Here is a 25,635-nt window from a genome sequence, read left to right on the forward strand (position 1 = left end):
GGAGCAGAATTAGAGAGGGTTGACCATGAGGAGGAGAGCTGAAACACAAACTCATTCAGGGAGCAGTAATTGACCGTCTGGTCAACCAAACAATTTGAAAGGCGTGCTGCTTATTTTAGCAAAACCTTTACAAAGCTACTGCAGGTTTGTTGTTGTTTAGTCGTTTAGTCGTGTCCGACTCTTCGTGACCCCATGGACCAGAGCACTTCTGTCTTCCACTGCCTCCCGCAGTTTGGTCAAACTCATGCTGGTAGCTTCGAGAACACTGTCCAACCATCTCGTCCTCTGTCATCCCCTTCTCCTTGTGCCCTCAATCTTTCCCAACATCAGGGTCTTTTCCAGGGAGTCTTCTTCACCGCAGGTTTAGTAGCTCCTATGTCAGCTGTGATTTTAATTCCCTGCAGAGTTATCAACCACAAGGCTCCCACAACTCCAAATCCATTTTATAAAAGTACAAATTGAAGGAAAGACAAACTATACTAGTTTCCAGAGACAGTTCCGTTGCATTCTGTTATTAGTATGCTCCATTTTACATTTGTTTTCCAGAGCCAAATTTATTTTATTTTATTTTTTGGCCTCGTACAGTACGGCAAGCACCGTAACAGGTTTTGCTGACTTGGGGGGGGGGGGGAATTGTTCCGCTAGTTAGGCTGTCCCTCTGACCATCTGTTTTTCATGCCTGTTTTCCTGATTTAATATGCTTCTTCAACATTTCAGCTTGCGTCTCAGCCTTTTCAAATAAAAAGTAAGCAATAGCATTGACTTAGCATTCACCTGGTTTCATTGCTAGAAGCAGAATATCTTGACCATGTGCTGTGGATGGGGGAGAGGTACGGTGTCGCTTCAAGATGTGTTACTATGCGGTGGGAGGGAATCTCCAGATGCATTGCTGGGAGGGGCAGGGGGAAGAAGCACGTTGCTTAGAATGAAATTGCTCAAAATTTGAGAGGGGAAAATTCATGAAATGGCAGGCAACCTAAGTGTGGGAAACATTGCCTTAAAAACAAGCAAGCACCTTGCCTTTTGGTTTGGAACTCAGATGGAGTCATCCAAAGTATGGCCATGATTTTCCACAGTCACAAGACCCCCTAGGTATGCAGGAGTATATCTGTTTGTGAATTAAAATGGAAAGAATATGCCCATCTCTAGTAGCCATAATGCTTCTGATCCATTCAGTTATTTGGCTGGGAATTGTGGAAGCAAAGCTGTTCCTTCCACAGCTCTGTAGGTTTGCCCTTCACAGGGTGAGACCCTTTCAGTCAAATCCTCCCAGGTTGCTAAATGTTACAGTCCAGCCCAGAGAGATGCAAACAGAAAAAACTTTTATTGATCCAGAGCCACTTCAACATTTCTACAGGGGCCTAAACAGAGTAGGACCATGACAAAACTTTCACTCAACTGCCCTTGGGGGTCTACCTCTTTCCCCTCACTTTCCCAGACTTCAACTTGTTTGTTTACTTTTACTTAAAGGGGCAGCAACATAATAAACATCAGAAAGGGTGAAACATGTACATTCATTTCTCTGTAATCCCCTTTCACATAAATAAGCCTCCCAAGAAACTAAGTTCTACGTGGCACACATGTACTGTTAATAAAAAACAACAATCTAAAATTAAAGGTACTAAAAGGTACCCACCCTGAGACCTGTGGGTATAGGGCAGTATATAAGTTCAATAAATAAACATTTTTAAAAGGGTTTCCCTCTCTGTTTCTGTAGTTGCCTACTGAAACAAATAAAACTTGGGATAGACAAGGAGTAGATTTTTCTGTGTAGGAGCTCTGGTCAGAATTCTGGTACAGATACAAAATTCCTGATCTGAGCTGGGAATGTGCTCAGAGGCCCCAGTTCCTTCACAATTCTTTCTGTTCCCCTGAGCAGCTATGACTCCAGATAGTCTTCTGAGGTGGCATTGGCCTCTTTTGCTCCATGTATCATGGTTTGCAAAATGTCCTCTTCGTGCTTTATTTAGAAATTTATGCTTTGTCATCTTTTTATATCACCTTCCAAATGTCATGGCACTCCCCCATTCTGAAAAAGAGCTAAATTCCTCTCTCAAATCAGCTGTCTGATAATTGTCAAAATGAATACTTGTTCCCTTTCCCCATATTCTGTAAAGAATTACTGGAAGGCAGCCATTTCCCTGACAATCTGTCTCGGCAACGTTTCTCCACGATCTGCAATCTGGCTTCTCTGTTACTTGTACTACAGCCCCCTGCAGTGCTCTGGGTCACAAATGATTGATTTGTACTGTCAAATTATAATGATGATTTGGTGCTTTCTCTCTCCCTGCCCTGATTTTGGATATCTACCCTCTTTTGCTGCAGTATGCCATCACACAATCTTTATCCCCCCCCTTTTTAGCTGAACCCTTTAAAAAGTTTTTAAATGAATATCAAGAATAGAATCAGCCTGTGCAATGAATAACAGCTGAGCATTCTCTCTGCCACCATCCTGCCCCATAACACTTGATTTTAACAATGAAAACAATTCTGTGATGCCTTTAAGGAAATTCAGCTCCACGATCCTAAATGAATATTCAACGTGACATTAAAATTTCACAAATTTTGATGATGCAGGTTTGAATGCAGAACATACTTTTCTTATATGAAATAGTTCTTACATTTTTTTTTAAAAAAGGTATATTCACAGTTACATCCCCAGAGATGGATAAGAGTTGTCCATAGGAATTTATAAAGATCTCAATGATTTTAAGGTGAGTGGGAGGGAGTGCCAATGTGCTACCCTCATCTCAAAACCTTTCCAGAGGTAGCAGCAAGAATAGAATTCACCATCTCACTGAGTTCTTATTTAGTGTGAAGTGTGTGTGTGTGTGTGTGTGTGTGTGTGTGTAGTGGTACCTTGGTACTTGAATGGCTTGGCTCCCGCAGAAATAGGCTCCTGAGCGCCTCAAACCCGGAAGTGAGTGTTCCGGTTTGCGAATGTTTTTCGGAAGCCGAAAGTCCAACATGGCTTCTGCTTGAGTGCAGAAAGCTCCTACAGCCAATTGGAAGCTGCACATTAGTTTTCAAACTGTTTCGGGAGTCAAATGGACTCCTGCAAAAGATTAAGTTCAAGGACCAAGGTACCACTGTATATACCCACTAATGCAAATTCCAAACCAAATACAATTCATTCTCCATAAGCTATATTGGGAAGGGCTGTGGCTAGAATAGAGTGATTCATATCAGCTCTGCCGTGTAAGTCACACTGAATACTGCAGCTCATACTGGGAGTGATTTACCAAAATGCTTGTTTACAAAGCTATTGTACTACCAACCTTACCATATGCTTGTGAAACATGGACCACTTATAAACGCCATCTCCAACTCCTCGAAAGATTCCATCAGTGGTGTCTCCGAAAAATTTTACACATCACTTGGGAAGACAGGCAAACTAATGCCAGTATACTGGAAGAAGCAAAGATCACTAGTGTTGAAGCAATGGTTCTTCACCATCAACTTTGTTGGACTGGTCATGTGCGGATGCCTGATGATCGTCTTCCAAAACAACTATTCTGAACTTAAAAATGGAAAGCGTAATGCTGGTGGTCAACAAAAGAGGTTTAAAGACTCTCTCAAGGTGAATCTAAAAAAATGTAGTATAAACACTGACAACTGGGAAACACTGGCCTGTGAGTGCTCCAGTTGGAGAACAGCCTTTACCAAAGGTGTCATGGGCTTTGAAGACACTCAAACTCAGGACACAAGGGAGAAACGTGCTAAGAGGAAGGCACGCTTGGCAAATCCACACCATGATCTTTTTTTTTTTTTTTTTAATAATATTTTTTATTGCTTATTTTCCAAAGTCAAAATCCATCATCAATTTACACAACAAAAGCAGTTTTACAAAGAAAAGAAAAAGTTAGAAAAAAGAAAATTCACTTTTCCACATCTTTTTTCATATTCAACTGGACTTCCACAAATCTTCCATCCCTGCATTCTTTACAATAAAAGAGTATTATACAGCAAATTAATACCTTGTTTCATATGTTTTTGTACTTTCATCTGTTTATATATTCTAAATTAAAACTTTTCACCGTTATGACTTAGTTTCAATCATTTTCAATTCTCAATACTGAAGCATGTTTTCCTCAAAACTTAGCAAATTCTCAACTTTCATATAGCTTATAATGTTTTTGTAGATAGTCCTTAAATTTTTTCCAGTCCTCTTCTACTGCCTCTTCTCCCAGGTCTCGGATTCTGCCCGTCATTTCAGCTAATTCCATGTAGTCCATCAGTTGCGTGTGCCACTCTTCCAGTGTGGGTAGTTCCTGTGCCTTCCAATATTTAGCTATAAGAATTCTTGCTGCTGTAGTTGCATATAAAAAGAAAGTTCTATCTTTCTTTAACACTCTCTGGCCCACAATGCCCAGGAGGAAGGCTTCTGGTTTCTTATTAAAGGTATACCTAAATACCTTTTTCAACTCGTTATAAATCATTTCCCAAAAGGCCTTCACTCTCGGACATGTCCACCAGAGGTGAAAGAATGTTCCTTCAGCCTCCTTACATTTCCAACATTTATTGTCTGACAAATGGTATATCTTTGCAAGTTTGACTGGGGTCATGTACCACCTGTATATCATTTTCATAATGTTTTCTTTTAAGGCGCAAATCCACACCATGATCAACTCCCGCATGGAAACCAATGTCCTCACTGTGGAAGGATGTGTGGATCCAGAATTGGCCTCCACAGTCACTTACAGACTCATTGTTAAAACTGTGTTTATGGAAGACAATCTTACTCAGCTACGAGTGATCGCCACAGAAGGAGGTTTACAAGAACCTGTCAGTGTCATCCAGCGGCATTAGACCCATATTGCAGCTCTTTCAGAAGCCAATAGATAGTGCTTGGTTGTCCTCCACTTTGCCTATGTGATGCAGAGACCAGATTCCCTCAAGCTTTGCAGTCCCGAATCAGCACATACTGAACACTAATTGAGCCAACCGTTGTGTATATTTATGGAACTTAACAAACAGAAGTATGCAAATACTCAGTAAAAAAGGAGATATAATGTCCTACCTAATCAACTGACACAGCAAGCTCTTTTGGTCACCAGCCCTTTCCTTTCTGGTCCTTTCAACCAACTCATCCTGATCCTCTCATTCATCCTGATTCCACCTCACTGTCCTGCTGCCCTTCTCCATCCATCCATCCCCCATGTTCTTCTGATGCAGCAGCACTGCAATATATCATGGAAGGATAACAATGGGGCAGAGCTCTTCCTTTTGAAGAATAAAAACTTGTTTTGGTATGCTAAATCTCCATTTCTTGCCCTAATTTCAAAAGATATTATATAGATGAAATGTCTATGGTTGGTAAAAAAGGGGGGGGGTAGGGAGAGACTCAGAGTCATAAAGTAGTTAAATAAGTGTTTGCATGTTTATCTGAATAGGAATTTGACAGCTGTATGTTATTCATGACCTGCAAACCATCAGTAGGATTAGGGGCATGCTTCTTCTGAAAATAACTGTCAGCTTGAAGTAGCAATTACGGTCTTTGGGCTGTTTTGTAGCATTTGGAAATAAAACAACAGTTCCATTTCCTTTGGGGAAAAGTTGTTTGAATATGAATTTCTAAAAGGTTGCTAAGACGGGGTCAAATATGCAGCTCCTTTTCTTACGGCCAAAGAAGTTTGTAGAAGGAAGTGGGTAAAGGACCGAAGAGGGAGGATTGATGAGGAACTGCCTAAGTGACTGCCAGGCCCTCATTTGCCAAGGTAGAATTTGAGAGGAGAACCCCCTTTCCTTTTCCCACCATGGTGAGACATTTTGGAGAAAGCTTCCTTTGAACTTGGTCCCCTTTATTTTGATTTTGTGCATCTGTCAGCTCTCACTAGAGACTACTGGATAAGGGCTACTTATGAGCTGATGAAACGAGATTGAGGGGATATATGAGCAGGCAGTGATAAAGATTGGGTCTCACCTGTGCTGGCATGCAAATATCACTGATTTACTCAGCTGTGCCACAATTACATTGCTAATATATTTACTCACACAAAATTGGATGACCAGCTGGGGCCTATTTATGTTGCTTTGGAGAGCTAGACAAATGAAGCCCACTCAGCCATGTCGCTGTTATACCTTTGTCTCATAATCAGTGCATATGATACATGCGCCTGCTGAGAGAGAGCACTCTCAGTTCCCACAGTCTCTTTGAATGTGGGTTCCCCTTCGTGTGGCATGACTGCCACTTATTAGGCGGTGTGTGCACATTTCATTTCACTTTTAATTTGTATACCGCCTTAAGGAAATCAGTCCTGAGTGCTCACTGGAAGGACAGATCCTGAAGCTGAGGCGCCAATAATTTGGCCACCTCATGCAAAGAGAAGACTCCCTGGAAGAGACCCTGATGTTGGGAAAGATTGAGGGAACAAGGAGAAGGGGATGACAGAAGACGAGATGGTTGGACAGTGTTCTTGAAGCTACCAACATGAGTTTGACCAAGCTGCAGGAGGCAGTGGAAAACAGGAGTGCCTGGCGTGCTCTGGCCCATGGGGTCACGAAGAGTCAGACACGACTAAACGACTAAACAACAACATACACAAGGTGGTTGGCAGCAAGAAAATATACAGCAAATGACGCACACCTTATAATAATCTAACCCAATACAAAAAGTTATAGTAAAACATAACTTTAAAATGGAACAGCTTGTATCAAATAAAGTAATATTCAATAATCAATTAGGATACAACAGCACACAATGAAATTAACTCTCAAAACATCAGCAAATGATAATTAAACAGAAATTTACTCTTAACAATTACAATAAATGACCAAACTATGATCAAGAAAAAAACTCCTTCAAGACACAATGCATAAAATACCACAATACATGCAAAACCCATCAAATTGGGAAAGCCACACAACTTATAAAGCTATTTCTTTTAAATCCCTAATCAAGAGAGAAATGCAAAAAAATCTGGGCACTGTCAGGTACACTTAATGGAATTGCAATTCCAAGCAACCATTAATAAACTACAGTGCCCAGAATTCTTTCAGGAATAGAATGTGCTTCAGTTGTGCTTTAAAGGTATTTTGAGGAAATCAGCATAGCACTAAGGAGATCGTTCCATCAGTACAAGCATTTCAGCTTGCCAGATGGAATGATCTCCCCTCTCCACCCCCCACCCCCTGCAAGCTATTCTGGGGTTTGCTGCCAAGCCAATTGGACAGGTGCAGGGGGCACACAAGGGAAGAGAGGGCTGGAAAGCCCATTGGTTAATGGTAGACTTTGCATTGGCTTCTGCTAGCAGATTTCATTCATTGAATCAGGTCCATCGTGTGTAGGCTGAATACACTGTGGGTTAAATCAGTAAATACATACTGAACCTTGCTACTTACAGTCTATGGCTTCTGCTGCTTTGCTCTACTTCAAGATCCTAGAAGTGGGTCAAAGAGAACTGGAGATCTTCCACTTTGCTGTGCACTACATACATTTTTAGTGATGACTTCAATTAAACACATTAATTCAATATTTTTGTTGTATGCTGCCTTGGGAGGGATTATTTTGAAAGGCATATTATAAACAAACTAAAATAAAACAAACCCTGTGAGGTAGGTGAGTGTTGAGTGGTTGCTGGGGAAAGAATGTTGGTTTTGTCTGAGGCTGTCTCGTGAGTTTCATAGTAGAGGAAAAATCCGAATGAAGCATCTTCCTAGGTCTCAGTTTAATCCCTAAAACACTGGTACACAGTGTTTTATGATAGTTCTTGACCCATCCCCTATTTGTCCATCCATTTCATACCAGCTAATGTACTGCATCAAACTAATGCCCTTTCCAACAGGCTTCCATTAATGCTATAATTTGGATTGGTAGTGGTGTGCACGAACCTGATCAGTAACAATTTTATGAGGCTCACAGAAAGAAACCCAGTTCCATTAGGTTGCTAGGGGTAACCCTGGAATGTTGTTTTTATGGAAGCTAGCTGTGTTCATGTGGCAGTTGGGAATTGGTTGGCTCATGTTGAGAAAACGGTTGAAGATGGCTTGGCTGATGAAAGCGGATAACATCTGGCACAGGGAGGACAACAACTGTGAGAGAGAATATGTGCAACATGTTCAACCATCATTTTATTGTAGTGCTGAATGAAAAGATATGCCTGCCTCCTTAAATTAACTATTGCCGAAGCTTCCATTTCTCCCTCCCTCCCTCTCTCTCTCTCTCTCTCTCTCTCTCTCTCTCACACACACACACACACACACACAACCAAATGGTCAAGTGTTTTCTCTTACGGAAACCTGGGACAGTAGGGTTCAAATCCCCATTTAGCCATGAAGCCTACTGAGTGAGCTTGGGCCAATCACCTTCTCTCAGCCAAAGCTACCTCACAGCCAAAGCTATTTGTGAAGAAGAAGAAGAAGAAGAAGAAGAAGAAGAAGAAGAAGAAGAAGAGTAGTTTGGATTTGATATCCCGCTTTATCACTACCCGAAGGAGTCTCAAAGCGGTTAACATTCTCCTTTCCCTTCCTCCCCCACAACAAACACTCTGTGAGGTGAGTGGGGCTGAGAGACTTCAGAGAAGTGTGACTGGCCCAAGGTCACCCAGCAGCTGCATGTGGAGGAGCGGAGACGCGAACCCGGTTCCCCAGATTACAAGACTACCACTCTTAACCACTACACCACACTGGCTCTCAATGATGAAATGGAGAAGGGAGAAGTGTCCTCATTTGAGAAAAAGCGAGGTATAACAACATATATGCCATTATTATTATTATTATTATTATTATTATTATTATTATTATTCCCCAGTCACTCTGAGTGGCTTCCAATATAAAAAAATGCCAAACATTAAATTATGAGGGACACAATTGGAAGGCTGGTTCAATGTGCGTCCCTTGGATCTCTTTTTGTAGTAATGCCAAGTATACAATAATGATGCATATGGAACACTCGTTCTCCTGCTTACACTCATAAAGCATCATGCAAGTAGTGCAACAATGGGATATGATTTAGAGAAGGCATCCATGCTTTCCCGAAGTCACTTGCGATAAAGAGAGCATAGTCATCCCTTTTTGTAGGCTGGTTACAATGCTTTTACCACTTTCCCTTCAGCACAACTGAAAATGCAGTCATTGTTAGAGTTGCCAATTTGTCACTATTTTATTGTTCCAATTAACTGGTTAGGTAATCTGTATGAGGGAGCAGGGTCTGAAAAGCAAGAAAACAAACTCCACCAGGGATGACCCGTTTAAGTTTGCCAAGCTCCATCAATGGCCTGCTAGATTCCAACGTGGTTTCTCCTCTGACTTACAAGGTGAGCTCTCTTTTTCTTGTTTTTGCAGTGCAAAGCTTCTTGGAGGGGCTTCAAAGCAAGGCATACCACCACAGCACTAAGTAAAACACATTTTTAAAGGATGCAGGAAGCAACCACAGATGGCATTCTGCGCAATTCTGTTCAAATAGGGCCACTGTACGTGCAATAAAGTTTCTGCCTCCACATTGTACCGCAAGCCCTGAGTTCCAGTCCCAAGTACAGTGGGTGAACCAGCTTGCAGAAAGGTTTATAGACCTGTAGACTGAGGGTATGTACACATTAATTAAGCACAGCAAAGCCATTTCCCACCCCTGAGTTTCAAGTTGCACTTGCACCGTGATGTACACATCAGAGAGGCAGCGGGGATGTCTTCACTTGACAAACATGTTTCCTCACCTCTGTACCACCGTGCAAAGCTCCTATTAGTGAAGCTATCATCTGTGCATGTGCAGTGGCTATCTCATAGGTACATGCATGGTTTAAATATGAAGCGAATGCGGGATGATAATGATGATGATGATGATGATGATATTTTTATTGTTTATACCCCGCCTATCTGGCTGGGTTTCCCCAGCTACTCTGGGAGGCTTACAGCATACATAAAGCATAGTAAAATATCAAACATTAAAACTTCCTGATACAGGGCTGCCTTCAGATGTCTTCTAAAAGTTATGTAGTTCTTTATGTCCTTCACATCTGAAGGGAGGGCATTCCACAGGGAGGGCGCCACTACTGACAAGACCTTCTGCCTGGTTTCCCATAATGTCACTTCTCACAATGAGGGAAGCAGCAGAAGACCCCCGGAGGAGGACCTCAGTGTCCGGGCTGAGCTAAGTTAAGTTTTCTAGTCAGATTTTGATGGTCTGAGAAAAGACGAATCAAACAGCAACATTTCCCACAGTGCTTTGGTGCACCCATGGCACTGTGGACGATTTAAAGTGATGGTTTCATAAACCACCTACTGCTTCTGTCAAGTAAGTCTGAAGTTGGGGTGTGTGAGATTGAAAGTGCCACCTCAGACAGCACTTTGTGAGACCCCCTCAACCCTGGAGCTAGTCCTGAGCAGTATTCTTGAAATACTGGAAAAGTTGCCATCTTTAGATTTTGCACTACTTAGCCAAAGAGGAGTGTTTTAGTGCAGCAGATGTTCTTGACACTACAGCAGAACATTACTTTGACCAGGAACCTGCTCTATGGCATGTTGTATAACACATATACCATTAAGGTCCTTATTTCCTAACGGTATTTGATTTGGCCATCTGTATTAGCCACTGAAAAAATAGCAATCTTGGGTTTGATAGATGAGCTCCTTTGGTTAAATGACAGTCTGGTGTTGCTGATACGAATATCAATGAATGGAACAAGGAGACAGAGTCCCAGTGTGCCAAGCTGCAGTGCATATTTGCCTTATTTTATGCCATTTCTGCTTGGGATTACTGAAAATACATTTCAGTCACCATCCGCAGCCATCCATTTTAAGGAACGTATCACTCTGGAAGGAAGGCTGACTTGAATGGGCATTAGCATCACTGGTAGTTATTGTTAAAATGCTGGCAAAGTGGGGGGTGGATGGCTGTTCTGGTGGAGAAGGGCATTTCAAAGCCTGGGGGCCATTAAAGACCACACACAGCTGAACCTCTGACGGTGGCAGAACATGGAGAAGGGCCTCTCTCAGTGATCTCCTTGGGTGGGCAATTGCATTTGGCTGAAAGTTGTCCTTTAAATATGCTACAATTTTTGCTGTGCTATCCTTTTTGCAGGAAGCCTCCGTCTGAGGTTGTAGGTTTAAATCCTCCAGTCCTAATGTGAAGCCTGTAACATTAATAATTTTAATTCATGGTGAATGAGCCTACCATCAGTTATTGCTGTTGTAGATAAATGAAGCCTCCAGGTACAGACTGTCAGATGCAGAAGACAAAGAACAGGGGAAGGCCATCTCTTTTGTGCCCGGCTTGTGATCTTCTATAAGCATCCGGGAGGTTGCTTCTTTGAAAGAAGCATGCTTGATCAGATCAAGCAAGGCAATTTTTCTGTCCTTAATAATTAAATAAATCAGATCAAAAAATGATACTCCTCTGGTGTGCTGGAGTGAGGATGGGGGAAGGAGAATGAGGAATCTTGGAGTCTGATAACCACCACGGACTCATGCAGCAATGGCTCAGGTGATGACATGCCTATTAAAGACAGTGGTGCACACAAATTGGCCTCTTCAGTTCAGTATGGTTTATCACAACACCTTTAGTATTAGGTTATTTTGAACCTCAGTGACAAAGTGTCCCATTGCCAATGTAGACAGTGGATATCCTTGTCTCTTTCCACAGATTAGTTCAGGCTTCCTCAAACTCAGCCCTCCAGATGTTTTTGGCCTACAACACCCATGACCCTTAGCTAGCAGGACCAGTGGTCAGGGATGATGGGAATTGTAGTCTCAAAACATCTGGAGGGCCGAGTTTGAGGAAGCCTGGCTTAGTTGATCGGTTAGTTCATCATTTAGTTTAGGGAGAGAGAAACCAGATTGTGTTGGCCTCCAATTCCCATCAACCCCAGCCAGCATGGAAGAATGTGAGGGACAATGGGAGTTGTAGTCCAACAACCACTGGAGGGCCACAGATTCCCCATCCCTCATTTACTTGAGTAGTAATTCAGCAGGGATATCATCCACTAATTCATTTGCTACATTTTAAGATAAAACACCAGTTAAATCACTACTTTACTCAACATGAGAACCACCAGTTAGCTAATTAAAAGCAATACCCAAAATAGCAACACATTCAGAGGTCTCTTGCTATCCTCTTTATCTGTTTGCCATTATGGTGTACATTCCAAGCCACCGGATATAGATGAGCCACAAATTATTGGTCTCGGATGTAACCAAAACAGATAAGGCTCCCTAGTGGCACCCCTCTGCACCTCCCCTCTTAAAATGTTTAACTGAATAGTTCGACATAAAGCCTTTTCCATTTGTGATCAGGAATGGCACACACACTTTTCTTCGTACTAAGAGGCAGTACCTATCTTCCTCCTTCAGAGGAAGGCGGAAAACTCTTACCCCCTGCTGGGTTTGCCCCACACTATGATCTAAAGATTCTACTTCATTATGCTTTACTTAATAGAATAAAGAGATATCTCTAGATACCTTTTATTGAAAGCCCAAAGCTCAAATCCACAGAATCACACCTCACTGCAGGAACTTCTTAATCATCAGAAATAAATGCAGCAGGTAGTAGAATGCTAACTGCAAAAAAACCAAAACAGTTAATTGATTTTGTTCAAACCAGCCTTGAGCCGTATGCTTAAAAAGCTCTTGAAAGAAACACTAACTGCAAATTCTTTGTTGTTCTGAAATTTGTAATATTGCTAACAAATGAAATCACCTATATTTCTATAATCTCTCCTTCCACCAAGGCATCTTTACATGGTAGGTATCTAAGGAACAGATACGTACTGCTTGCCAAGATGATACTCTCTAATTATGATCTCCTTTATGAAGATGAATCTTCTCAAAGCTACCAGCAGAACATGGCTGTGAGTTGTAACTAATACCCGCTGAAACATACTGGAACACTGAACAGCAGTAGCAATGAGGAACAAATGGCCTCTCAACATTATCTTGTGGGCAGAAAAATAGCGTGGAAGGGAGACATTTCAACAATTTCTCCAGAGGGAGGAGAAATTCTCTAAGAATTTCTCAGGGGTGGGGCTCACCACTGAGGAGTGGCAAGAACACAGCTTCCCCTTGCCATCTCTCCCTTAAAAGTTTTGTTTTGTTTTGCTGCTTCTGCAAAAGGCCCCTGAGGTTATGCTGGCAGCCCAGCCACCATTTTGTATCCCCAACAAAACCCTGAACCTAATGTCATTCTAAGGCTGTGTGTGTGTGTGTGTGTGTGTGTGTGTGAAATGGCAGCTGCCCCAAAAGAAATAGTGGTGAATATTCAGAGAAAGTTCTGGAAGTGGATTTTTCCTTCAGAGTGGTGGTGGTGAGAAAAAGAAAACACTTGGGAAGGCATATTTCTCAGGAATTTCCACTCTGCTCTAACGCAGACAACAATAGGACATAAAAAAGCTGGTAAGAATATCTACAGTGACCTGGGACCCCCAGCAGTGGGGGACTTTGGGCTTTCAAATTTCAGCGGCACCCAGTGTGAAGCCAAAATTTGGTGCTCCCTCCCACCTCTGGCCTTCTGTTGTAAGTCAATGTTGTGGCACCCTTCCGGCAGTACCCTCTTGCCAGTGTGGTGTGGTGTAGTGGTTAGGAGCGGTAGACTCGTAATCTGGTGAACCAGGTTCGCGTCTCCGCTCCTCCACATGCAGCTGCTGGGTGACCTTGGGCCAGTCACACTTCTCTGAAGTCTCTCAGCCCCACTCACCTCACAGAGTGTTTGTTGTGGGGGAGGAAGGGAAAGGAGAATGTTAGCCACTTTGAGACTCCTTTGGGTAGTGATAAAGTGGGATATCAAATCCAAACTCTTCTTCTTCTTCTTGCCTTGGCAGCCAGTGTGGGCAAACCGGCCACGCTCCCCTAAATGCGCCTCTGCCCACAGAATGGCTTTACAATGTAGTCCACAATCATGGAGGTGTGTTGAGAAGGGGCCAGTGTTGCAAGGCCAGCACTTGCAGCCAGAGAACTTGGCAGACCAGGTAAGGTGACTTCACACCATTACCACTTACCAGCATTGCTTCTTTGCTGCTCCTTCGGGAAGAGACAGGGTAGCCAGCTGTGAAATGTCAAGTCTGGTGAGAAGCCCCGCTTCCAAAACCGGAAGCTGCATTTTTAAAAAGCAGGCTGTTATAATCCACTGAAATGCAGCTGTACTAGCAGCAAATGTTGGGACAGCATCCCTCTGTACACACCTCTCTGCAAAGGCAAGGTGCACTGTTAAGTCATTTTGGTAGCTGAGGCAGAAAAGCCATTTCTTCTCCTCTCTGGCAGGAAAACAGAACGATAAATTAAATAACTAGAAAATTGCTGCCCTTCTGTGACACCCCAAATCAGCTATCTTTGTTGGCTGCCTCACTCTGGCTGATAGTCGGCTAGCCTTGCCTAAAGTCTATCCTATTTTTAAAAAAACTTTTATTTGGAATTTGTGATTGATGTGTATTTAGCATGGATTGTAACACCTCACTGCAACCTTGCATCGATACTATGCTATAACCAGGGCTCTTTTTTCTCTTCTTCTTCTTCTTCTTCTTCTTCTTCTTCTTCTTCTTCTTCTTCTTCTTCTTCTCATTACCTGTTATTTTCAGAAGGTAGCATTATAATTCTTTGGTTTTCCAAAAGCGGTTTCCGTGCTTCTTCATCAAATATAGACTTACCAAACTAAATGTTGTCCAGTCACATAAATAAAAGCAGATTTGAATTCTTTGCACCAAGAAATATATTTTTAAGACCCCTCACTGAAGAAATTTGCAAAAATTAAGTTTCACCCATAAAATTATAAAGCCCTAATGAGGCATACTTAATTCCTCCCTCTCAAAGCCTTCCCCCTTTCAGTTTCTGTATGGTGAATAAACAACAGCATGTGTCCCATAGTCTGTGTTTGCTGCCACCAGCGCAGTTCTATTCTCAAGCATCTGTTTCCTGGATAGTTACTGCAAATATAGATTCCATTAGTGTATTGTGAAGTCAGGACGCTAGGGCTGTCTACATAAGTACTGAATACACAGTTTGTTCTACATACAACCACATAGTAGGTGAACAACAGCTACACAATTCTTCCCTTTGAACTACTGAAAACCTGGGATGCATTTTTCTGAACTTCAGATGTGCAGAAAACAAAGAAAAGCTCTCCCAAAGATGTCATTCTAGCATGAAACATAAATCAAATCTTGCCCTTATTTATTTAGGCCTGTTTGCTGAGTTAGAATTTAATAGCTTTTGAGTGACAGAGAGCATTACTGTCTACCACTCGTGAAATCTATCTGATCAAGATTCGTGAGCAGACAGTTTTTATTTATAACCTGTTGCTTCTGCATCACTTATTTTTAAGCTTTGAGGATTCCAATATGCTTTGCAAATACCTTTAGCAATGCATGCACACCACTCCTAATTCAGCTAGGACAACACTGAAATAAATGTTGTGGAACGTGGTGCAGACCACTTCCCTCTGTCATGAAATATTCCCTGGTGTGATCATGACCTTCAGCATGAATTGCAAATCATGTGGAGGACCAATTCATGTGATTTGGTATTTACCAGAAACTATATATGTCCACTGCATTGTGGAGGGCCCACTCTCCTCCTCCAGCACACCATTTCAGTTGACTGCAGAAACCAGGCAGTCTTCAGAAAAATGAGGCTATTGTAAGGCTCACCCAAATGACTGCTTTCTTGATGACACTCACTAAAGGCTAATGAGATCTGAGAGACCAGCCAATTGTTCTTCATTAACCTGAGCCAGTTATTCATTTCTATTAGGTCTGCACACTTTCATTTGTTTAATCTGTAGATTAATCAACCAAAGGTTTAGTTGATTACTTGGTGGAGCTGAGGCACAAGGGCAACACTTGTGGGCAACACTATTTTTTAGCCTTTGGGGGTTCTGCTGTGTTTATTTAATAAGGAAGGAGAAAGAAAATGTTAAAGAGAGCCTTTCCTTCTAATAATGAGCATAGCTTCTATTTACTGGGGCCAGTTTTTCCTAGCCACTGACCTAGGAGTAAGCCCTGATGAACTTAATGGCCTTAGTACTGAGTAGACACTCGTAGATCACACAACAAATTGTAAGTTCACTCAAACTAGCTTCATTAACTCAAAAAGAGACCTATAGAAGTTGTAACGTGCACATTTATTTAATTGATTAAAAGAAGAATGATCACCAAGATTCTTAAATCAGTGGACAGACTCAGTAACTATTTCAGTTTATCTGAGGATATCAGCACAAGGATGCTTGAAAGACATGTTTTCCTCTCATCTGCTGTTAATGTGTCCTGACATAATAACAGCATGTAGACTCCTGGGCCATAGTATTGTATATTTGTGCTGAAAAAACATGCCAAAACTGAGTGAAGGTCTTGTGGCATCCCTGTTCCCAGTGACCATAGAACTCAGCTACAAAGATACAAAGCCCCACTTGAAACTTTCTTTCCTCTATTGCTTTTCCCAACATACATTTAAAATAATAACCTCTACACAAGTAGACCAGGTGATGTAGTGATGGACTACTGGATTACTGATATATTGATGGTCACATTTTCTTTCTTCTTTTGGTGCATGCGAGTTGAAATTTCAAAAAAACTATATTTAATAGACACTATTTTTAAGCAAAAGGAGCTCAATGACAAGCAAATAATTTGCAATGTAAGATTTAGTATTCAGAGGCATAATTGGGGAATATATTATATTGTCAACATTTAGCTATGATAATCAACTTTAATCATCCCAGTGTTGAAAAACCTCGAGCTTTTACATGCATTTGAAAATAATTTATTCTAATATATTTTGTATTCATGCAGATAAGCTAGTACAAAAGTTCTTTTTTTTAAAAAAGTAACCTGAAAAAGAAGTAGATCTAAACCCAGTTAGGAACATGGCATGTTCGGAGGCAGTCCTGAGATGTTGTGGCCTGTGTTGAAGGAGAAGGCACAAGATAATTCTAAGTATGTGTCAGAACAAAAGCCATGTTCAACCATCTATCTGAAAATACAATGTTTAAAAGTGGGGCAAGGGCACATTACCAGCACACCAGGAAGACAACCAAATGTGGATAAATAGGTTATATTTATTAAATGTGACAACTTGAGGATTTACAAGACCAATTAAGTAGTCAGATTCAACCAAGTGTGGGGCGGAACAAGCTTAAATAGCCTGTCACTACCTCTCCCCATTGGGCGAAAGCACCCATCAAACCATAATGTTTCCCCCATGGGAGATACCACTTCTCTTCTTCTTCCAGGGGAGGAGGGGTGTGGCAAATTTGTTCCCTCCAAAAATGGTGAGAACGGCATACGCATGGCTTGGCGCCAACACATCTATCCCTTTATGGGTCATTGCTGATATTCTCATGAACATCAGTAGGACCCTCCCCTTGATCAGGGAAGACCCTGCTTTTCATCAGCTCACTAATCTCCTAGAGGGCTCTACTCATGTTCAAGTGAATGTAAGTGAAAACCTCATGCAGACATTTCCTGCTCAACAAAGGTAGGGATAGAGGAAGAGTCCATTTTAAATTGATCTACGCATGGAATCTGGTGCTCCTGAACCAATTGAGCTTTGCCTGCATCAGACTGTCTCTTGCATCTAGCAGCTGCTTGTGTCCAAGCCGTTTGTGCATTGTCTGAAATGCAAAATTGTATGAAAAAATGTTTGTCTGTGTGTGACATATACAGTAAATGGGTCTAGCTGCATGCACTACTATATCTCTGCAGCATACAGTGGTACCTTGTTTCTCAAACTTGATCTGTTCCGGAAGTCTGTTCCAAATCCAAAGCATTCCAAAACCAAGGCGCACTTTCCCATAGAAAGTAATGCAAAATGGATTAATCCGTTCCAGACTTTTAAAAACAACCCCTGAAACAGCAATTAAACATGAATTTTATTATGTAACGAGACCATTGATCCATAAAATGAAAGCAATAAACAATGTACTGCAGTCATACAATCAACCAATCAGTAGCTGAACTGGGTTCCACACAGTCACAAAAACAAACTAACCGAAAAAGCCTCAAAAACAAAAACGCAAAACAAATAGCAAAAACAGGCGTCCCTCAGCGTAACATTCAAAACAGAAGCATGGCACTCAAATTGGAAGCGTAACACTCAAAACAGAGCATGTTTGGCTTCCAAAAAAAGTTCGCAAACCAGAACACTTGCTTCCGGATTTGCAGTGTTTGGGTTCCAAGTTTTTTGAGTACCAAGGCGTTTGAGAACCAAGGTACCACTGTACTTTTATAATAATTGATACAAAAGCATCTTATATGATTATATGTATTATAGTATCTGTTTATGTGTTACATTAGAAAAGTATGCATGTATCTACTATGCATATTATGCCATATGTGTGGTATTGCATATAATGTATGAGAATTGTTTGCATTTCTAGCAGAAATGATTAAAAAAATCACTTCTCATCAGGAATTAGGTAAAAAAATCTGTGTGGATGATCTCAACATTTAGATTTCAGAAAATTTGGGAAGTCAGAGACCTTGTTTTTAAATATTATGTCTTCAGGATAGTTCAGAGCACGAGACTCTTAATCTCGGGGTTGTGGGTTTGAGCTCTAAGTTGGACAAAGTTGCATTGCAGGGGGGGTTAGACTAGATTATTCTCATAGTTCCTTACTCTACAATTCTATGATTGTATGATTCTTGGTGAATACCTCAGGACAGCCAGTGGTTAAGTTTGTCACATTTTCTGGACATAATAAACAATCTCAGAACGGGCTGGAGATTTTCTGGCTAAAACAATTATAGTCAATACCCCTAAACATTTTGTGAATCTAACGGGAGAAGAAACTAAAAAAAATAGTTTCTTCTCTAGCACGGTGAATCGTCAGTTCCGTTGCTACCCCCAATGGCAGCCTCATTTCCTGTCATGGTGTTTCCTGAGTCTCAGATGGAAGCGAGCATTTAATATGTGAAGTAGGATTTGGAATCTATCACGGTGATTGGTCAGTTTCGTTGTTACCACCTCCAATGGCAACTTCATTTCCTTTCCCAGGGATTTTCTTGAGTCAAAATGAGAGTACCTCTAACTTTTAAAAAAGAAAAAGAAAAAAAAGCACTGAATAAGACTAGGTGCAAGAATTACTTTCATAAGAACTGCTCTGGTGGAATGTGTCTGGTAGGGTGAAAGGGCGGACCTAGGAAATTTGGCTGGCCTGTAAACCTTCATTTGGACCCAGACCTTCAAGCAAGCAATATCCTCACGAGCCTGTTGCTCTTCAATGCCATTATCTAGTCAGCCTGAATTCTGCCCAACGCTACTTGGAGCTGTCCATGGTTCTGCTTCCTTCCCTGAACACTTGCCTTGCCTTCCTAGTCTTCCATGCATACTGACCGAGTCTGCCCAAGGCATCTGTCTCACAGCCATTAAGACCATAACTCACAGGTAGATCACATGCAGAAGATTCCACGTTCAGTCCTAAGCATCACCATTATCTGCATCAGTTGGAATCTATCTTCCTTGGCTAGTGCAGTGACTCAAGATCAGCCTGCAACCTCGGCATAACCTAACATTGATATGATTGCCATTTTGCCCCATCCTAGGTATTTAGTTACTGGTGTCACTGTTCTCAGAGCATGTTCCCACATCTATGGGCATCTCATTTGATTTTGCCATATATGGCTACAGTGAACTTGAAACGTGAGAAATGGAAATAGATTGTACACAAGGCGATGCAGAGTTCTACCTCAGATGTTTGATCTAGGGTGGACCATTCACTCATGTAGGTTGTCATAGGATGTTGCAGTTGTCAGCTGATAAATGTGCAGTGTGGAGCAGCCCTCAGGATTGGGCTGTTCACTCCCAGTATAAGTGTTCTACCAGGCAGACCGCAAACAGAAAAAAAGGTGCTGCTGGTGAGCTTTTTAAATAAAACAGATGGAAACCACTAAATTACTTTAATCAGGCAATTGGCTTCTTTTGTTCTGTGTCATGGTTACCAAACCAGGAGGTTTGAAAAAATTATTTTTTCTAATGCATATTTTAATATTCTCAAATGGAACCTTTGCTACTCCATCATGGTAGAAGTGCAATAATGATCAAGACACATGGCATTATTAGCAGAATTAATGACCACCTGAGGTTAATGGCCCAAAGCAAAAGCCTCCAGCCATCAACTGTCTCAGCTGTCCATTAATCCCAGGGAAACGGTCTGTGCATTCATCAGTATTGCTCAATTGAAAGGTGAAGTTTCTCTGTTTGATTTGCCTTTTCATAAAATAAAAGCACTCTAGTTTTGTCATGTAATCACTTCTACATTGATTACCTGGGGGGGGGGGAGAAGGTCGTCAAAATTAAATTTGCCTATTTAATCACTGAATCCACATTAAATATTTGTTATAAATATTGCCTTCCAATGCCTAGTGCATTATAATAGTTACACCAATGAATGTGTGGACATTGATTAAAACATCGAAGTTATACAACTATATGTTGCCTGTTGTCTCCCTCTCCTAAATCTCACGTGCTTGATTTTGGATTTTACAGAATATATTTAGAAATTCAGTCCATCTATAATGTATTGGTGATATTGGACAGTTAAAACTGAGGAGAAAAATATACTGATTCTTTTTTTTTTTTTACGTGACCTAATATGAATTCAGTTGAAATGTTGGTACATGAAAAAAGCAATACCTGATGACTGACCAAATTACTAGCAAATATAGGTTGCATTCTGCAGTCACAAATATGCTTCCGGCTGCTGCTGACATTTTGGAAGGTGGTGTCAGGGTGAGGGGAAATTCCCACTTTCTTTTTTCTAGTAGTGTGGGTTAGGAAATGTCAGCTTTCCACCTCTTATGGGAGTTATAAACATTGTTTATTATGCCCACCATCAGCAAAGCCCAGTGTGTAGGCAGGCAGGCAGATGCTACAATTGTTCATACAGAGAACAAGGTGAGCCAGAGTAATTTTTGCAGCAAGCACACCCTTGTCCTGCGCTCCCACGATGTTTCTGATCTAGGGGTGAATGGAACCCCCTGATAAAGTCTGATAAGCTTTATCAAAAGACTTACGGCTTCCCTTGAAAGGTATTTCTCCTTTGCAGAAACCTCCAAATCCAGCCAACTGCTTGTGACACCATCTAGATGGCTTTGCAGGTCCATTGGTTGCAGGGCAGGCAAAATATGGAGGGGTGGTTAGTCTAATTAGGCTTGTGGGCCTTCCCCAATGCTGGTTTAGATGATGCTTAGGAATATTTCCTCTTCAGGAGAAATTCCGATGCTCTGAAGACATTGTGTCTTGGTTGGGTCAGGGGCTTCAGACAAGGCCTCCCATTTCCTTCAAACATCCAGTATGTGAGGGTGCAGAGACCCTTGGGAGAGGGCCACTGGGGCTGTGGTGACCCAGCTATGAATGCCTTTTTTCAGGGAGGCTGGCCTGCCACCAACAATATTATCCTTTAGGCACCAGGTGAAAACCTCTCTGTTTTGAAAGCATCTCTATGCTTCTGTTTGCTGTGGTTTATTTTCCATGTTTTATTAGGGTTGTTCCTGTTGTTTTTAAAAATGGCTATATTATTAAAAACGTTTTTATTACAGTCTGCGTTTCATTAGTTGCTACACTGCAGATCATTTTGTATTGTTCCTTTTAATGGGTGCATGTATTTAAAGGGGTGATATGATACGTTGTTATGTTTTGTTCTAGAATTGTATGGTGCCTTGTGAGGGCTGTTTTGCAGCTGAGAAAGCTTTGTATTAAATAAATAATTCCACAAATAAACTATTATTGGGAACCAGACTAGAAACAATTCTGGACGTAGGGTGGCATATAAATATTTTAAATAAAGGACTCCTCCGTCTTACCCAACTTTCTGGCATCTATGTTACTTTCAACAGGAGCAGAAATAGAACCAATTTTGGAGTGACAGAGAGAGGTGGGGGGAAACACCCCAGGCAAGTAGTTTCCCCCTTCACTAACCCCTTATGAATTCATTGAAGGAAAGGCCCGTATCACACTTTAGAAATTCAATTTGCTCCTTTAGCGACCTTCCCATTTCCTTTCTCTGATGTTGCCATTGTGCAGTCCATATTGTAAATTTAAGGGTATCAGGGATGAAGATGCTGCCACATTCCAGATGTTGTGGGACTGCAGCCCCCAGTATGACCATTGGCTGATCAGTGTAAGAGATAAATAAGTAGCAGATTTATCTGAAGCTCTCCAGAAAATGTGTTCTGTGGCCAACCTTTCATGTTTTGCACCGTGCAATACATTATAAAGCGAATGCCTATTTCAGCGCCTTTATATTTAATAGACTTTATTGTAGACATGACAGGCTGCCCCTTCTACCACTTTCTCTGGCTACACTAATGAAATCAAAGCCTTCAGAAATATTAAAACTGAAACACTGAAGGTCTCATATAGTTATGTCACAGAATGTCAGTGCTTTAAATGGGATGTGTATTTCAAGTCTCGTACTGCATTCTGCTAGTGAAATATCAGTTAATTATACCTGTGCAGAAAGTAGATCACCCTGCCCCCCACTTCGTAGCTGCCAGATGGTGTTGAGCAGATTTAGTTGCTTCACAGAGCAGCTGAATTTTAACCAGGTAATTCTGATGTTAGAAACAGCAATTGTACCTCAGGTCTGTGTTTGGCATTTCCAGCTTACAGTGCAATAATGAAATGTTTGAGTAACAATTGTTACCTTGCCTTAATGCTTGTGTAATCGTTGTTCCTTTTATTGGGAATGGTGATAATTTCCATAATTTTGCACAATCCTATTTCCTATTTTGCACAATCTTCTATCATTTCATCTGGGACTCTTCCTTTTCTTTCTGAATTGATTTGTTGGCATTGCTGAAGAGAAACTGAGAGGTGAAAGTATCTGATAGCATTTGGAGGTCCTGCAAGTCTTCAGCCAGTATTTTTTCTCTTTGAAACTGCATGCAGAAATATCATTGTCTTTCCTAGCTTTAGAGTGCCACCAGAGTCTTTGTGATGTCAGCAGCCATTCCACCAATCCCCACTCTCATCTCAGCCCTATTTGCATGACTTGCAACTAACAGATTTCACACTTCAGAAAGGCACAACCTTCCTTGACCCTGTAAAGCCTCTCCTCCTCATGGAGGGGAGGTGTTGTGGGTGGGACGTGATTACTGCATCACACAGGGGGCATTATGCCCCCTGCCCCACTCACCTGGCTGGCGCACCACGCCCACAGGTAAGCGCCCAACCAGGCGGCTTGGAGGGGGCGTGGTGTGCAGTTTAAGATACCGCTGCGCCAGCCATTTGGGTGGCGGTTAGGCATTGGAATGTGTTGTTGGTGTGTGGAAGGGCTAGGTGTGGCCATCGCCTACCCCTTCAAATTTGGGTATTCCGTTAAAGGAATCCGGCGGTCGTGGATCCTGCCTGATGCCTGTGTGGCGGGGGGCCATGGCACGACCCTCGGTGACATCAGGGGAGAGCTTATAGTTGTATTAGCATCAACAGGCTCCCCCGTCTGGTGAATAAACCCCCTTTAGGCTCACCCCTCTCCGAGTGAGTGGAGTCAGTCTGTCGTGGTCCAATGCCTAAGCCAATACCTTCTCACTTGCTGTAATCAATAAAGTTGTGGCCTTTTCTTGCCCATTAACCTTATACACTGTGTCCGTGTGTCTTTATTTCACAAAGCGGGGATCGGGTCCTCGAACCACAAGCAAAAGTTCATGGAAGGGGAAATGTTGCCATATGGACGTGAACAGAAGTTGGCTCATATTTCCACATTTGGTAGCTTTTCACTAGCATTGATTAAGCTGGTCGCTTCATGTATGTTCATGCTCCTTAGTGAAGCTGGAGCCACAGCATTCGCTCTGTATATGTATTTCTAGGGGTAAACTAAAACAGCTTCCCAACCCTGTTCATCACCCAGTTTTGCAGGGACTGCAATATAGACAGGAACTGATCACCTGCCATCAGTGGTGGGTGGTGCTCATTGGGATTGACAGGGCAGAAAACAAGGAGACCAACGGTAGGTGGAGCCAGAGCCAATGACAGACAGAGCCATTTCCCAACTGGATGTGAGGCAGTAGACAAGTAGGGGCAGTACTATTTTTCTAGAAAAAGAGGTGCTTAAACTCACCATGAATGCCTCCTTTGTTCTGGGAGCCAGTGTGGTATAGTGGTTAAGAGCGGTAGTCTCATAATCTGGGGAACCAGGTTCGCCTCTCTGCTCCTCCACATGCAGCTGCTGGGTGACCTTGGGCCAGTCACACTTCTCTGAAGTCTCTCAGCCTCACTCACCTCACAGAGTGTTTGTTGTGGGGGAGGAAGGGAAAGGAGAATGTTAGCCGCTTTGAGACTCCTTCAGGTAGTGATAAAGCGGGATATCAAATCCAAACTCTTCTCCTTCTCCTCCTCCTCCTCTTATAATGGCAATGCTGCCCACCTGAGAGGTGCCAGAACTGAGTTCCAGTAAGTTCTGGCTGCTGACATCACAAAGACTCTGGTGACACTCTAAAGTGCCCCATTCTGGGTGGGGGTTGGCTGAGGATAGACAGGAGTTGGTGGGTCAATGCCCCATTTGCCCTATTCATCTATCCTCCACTGCTTCCAGAAATTTCGTGGGTTAAAAACCAGGCCATTGTGGCATGACTTACAAGACTGCTTTCGTTTCCAAAGGGCTGTGAAGTTGAGATAACTTTTTTCCCTAACAGAAGCTGTGGGGAACATTTATTTCTTAATGTGCTGCAGGCATAAAGAAATTAGCCAGGGCCTGAGGACTGAAAAGGAACCCAAGAAATATCTTATAACCACTTATCATTTCACCTTAAAGAGCTCTTTTAGTTGCTCAGTTCCCTGCCCAGATACTATGGCAGAATTCGTTCCATAGTGACTCAAGGGGGGAAATGTCACATTGTGAGTCATCAGTGCCATTTAAAGAAACATCTACATTTTCCTGTGGGGCTTATCCTTATTACTTGACCTCAACCTGCTTATGTAAGAAGACAGCCTGATAAGAGGTATAATACTCTTGCCTAAATAGGGTCTCTTTAAAGAAAAATAGCTAGGTGTTTGAGTTAAGTCCTCTGCAGTGAGGAATATAGGCAACCCAAACTTCCAAATGTACTCTTTATGGGACAAGAGAAATGCCTGCACTTGTGGATGGTTATAAACAAAGAAATCTATAGTAAAGTACATGCTATAATGTTCTCCTTGCAGTGGCTCAGCTCCATTAATCCAGGTCTCTACTAGAATTGGCGCAGGTAGCAGCCTTTATTATTTGGAACCATGTTTGATCGATTATAATCAGAACTTTGTAGTAAGGGGTCACAACTGTGGTCAAAAACAACAACCCAATTAAGGACTTTGATACCTATTTTATCAATCCAGCAAACCAGTCATCAGCTCCTTGTTATTTTCAATTCATTTTTATAAATAAATGCAATTATTCATCTGGCAGCCCCACACCTGTCTCCCCAAATATCCCCATGCGCCTTGTCCTGCTTTTAACAACCCTTCACCCTGATCCCATTCTAAACTTCACTATGACCATCACATTCCTCTATTGCAGTTTGGGGAGTAGCCATTGCTGACAGCCTGCCTATGATTCTGTGCTGCTATAGCCTGCACTGGAGGAATAATAAGCCCTGCAGGTTGTAGGTGTTGCTCCTCCATTATTATTATTATTATTATTATTATTATTATTATTATTATTATTGCTATGACCAGGCAAGTGATGCCTTCCATCTCCCCCTGTCAGTTTTAATTTTTGGTCAGACATCGGCCAGTGAGCTAAGTCTATAA

General features: G+C 41.9%; 2 long non-coding RNA genes across 2 annotated transcripts; one reads left to right on the forward strand and one right to left on the reverse strand.

Annotated features, from left to right (window-relative positions):
- Positions 1 to 334: 334 nt before the first annotated feature.
- LOC308477007 lies at positions 335 to 12,487 on the reverse strand. Its single transcript, XR_013986337.1, has 3 exons — positions 12,391 to 12,487; positions 5,021 to 5,180; positions 335 to 889 (listed from the first exon to the last, which is right to left on the reverse strand). It is a non-coding gene; the product is annotated as an uncharacterized lncRNA (long non-coding RNA).
- On the forward strand, positions 7,073 to 11,247 carry LOC308476989. The gene is made up of 3 exons (XR_013986318.1): positions 7,073 to 8,033; positions 9,125 to 9,254; positions 11,129 to 11,247. It is a non-coding gene; the product is annotated as an uncharacterized lncRNA (long non-coding RNA).
- Positions 12,488 to 25,635: the final 13,148 nt, after the last annotated feature.

Source organism: Podarcis pityusensis (assembly GCF_964106645.2).
Source record: "Podarcis pityusensis genome assembly, chromosome: 5".
NCBI lineage: Eukaryota > Metazoa > Chordata > Lepidosauria > Squamata > Lacertidae > Podarcis > Podarcis pityusensis.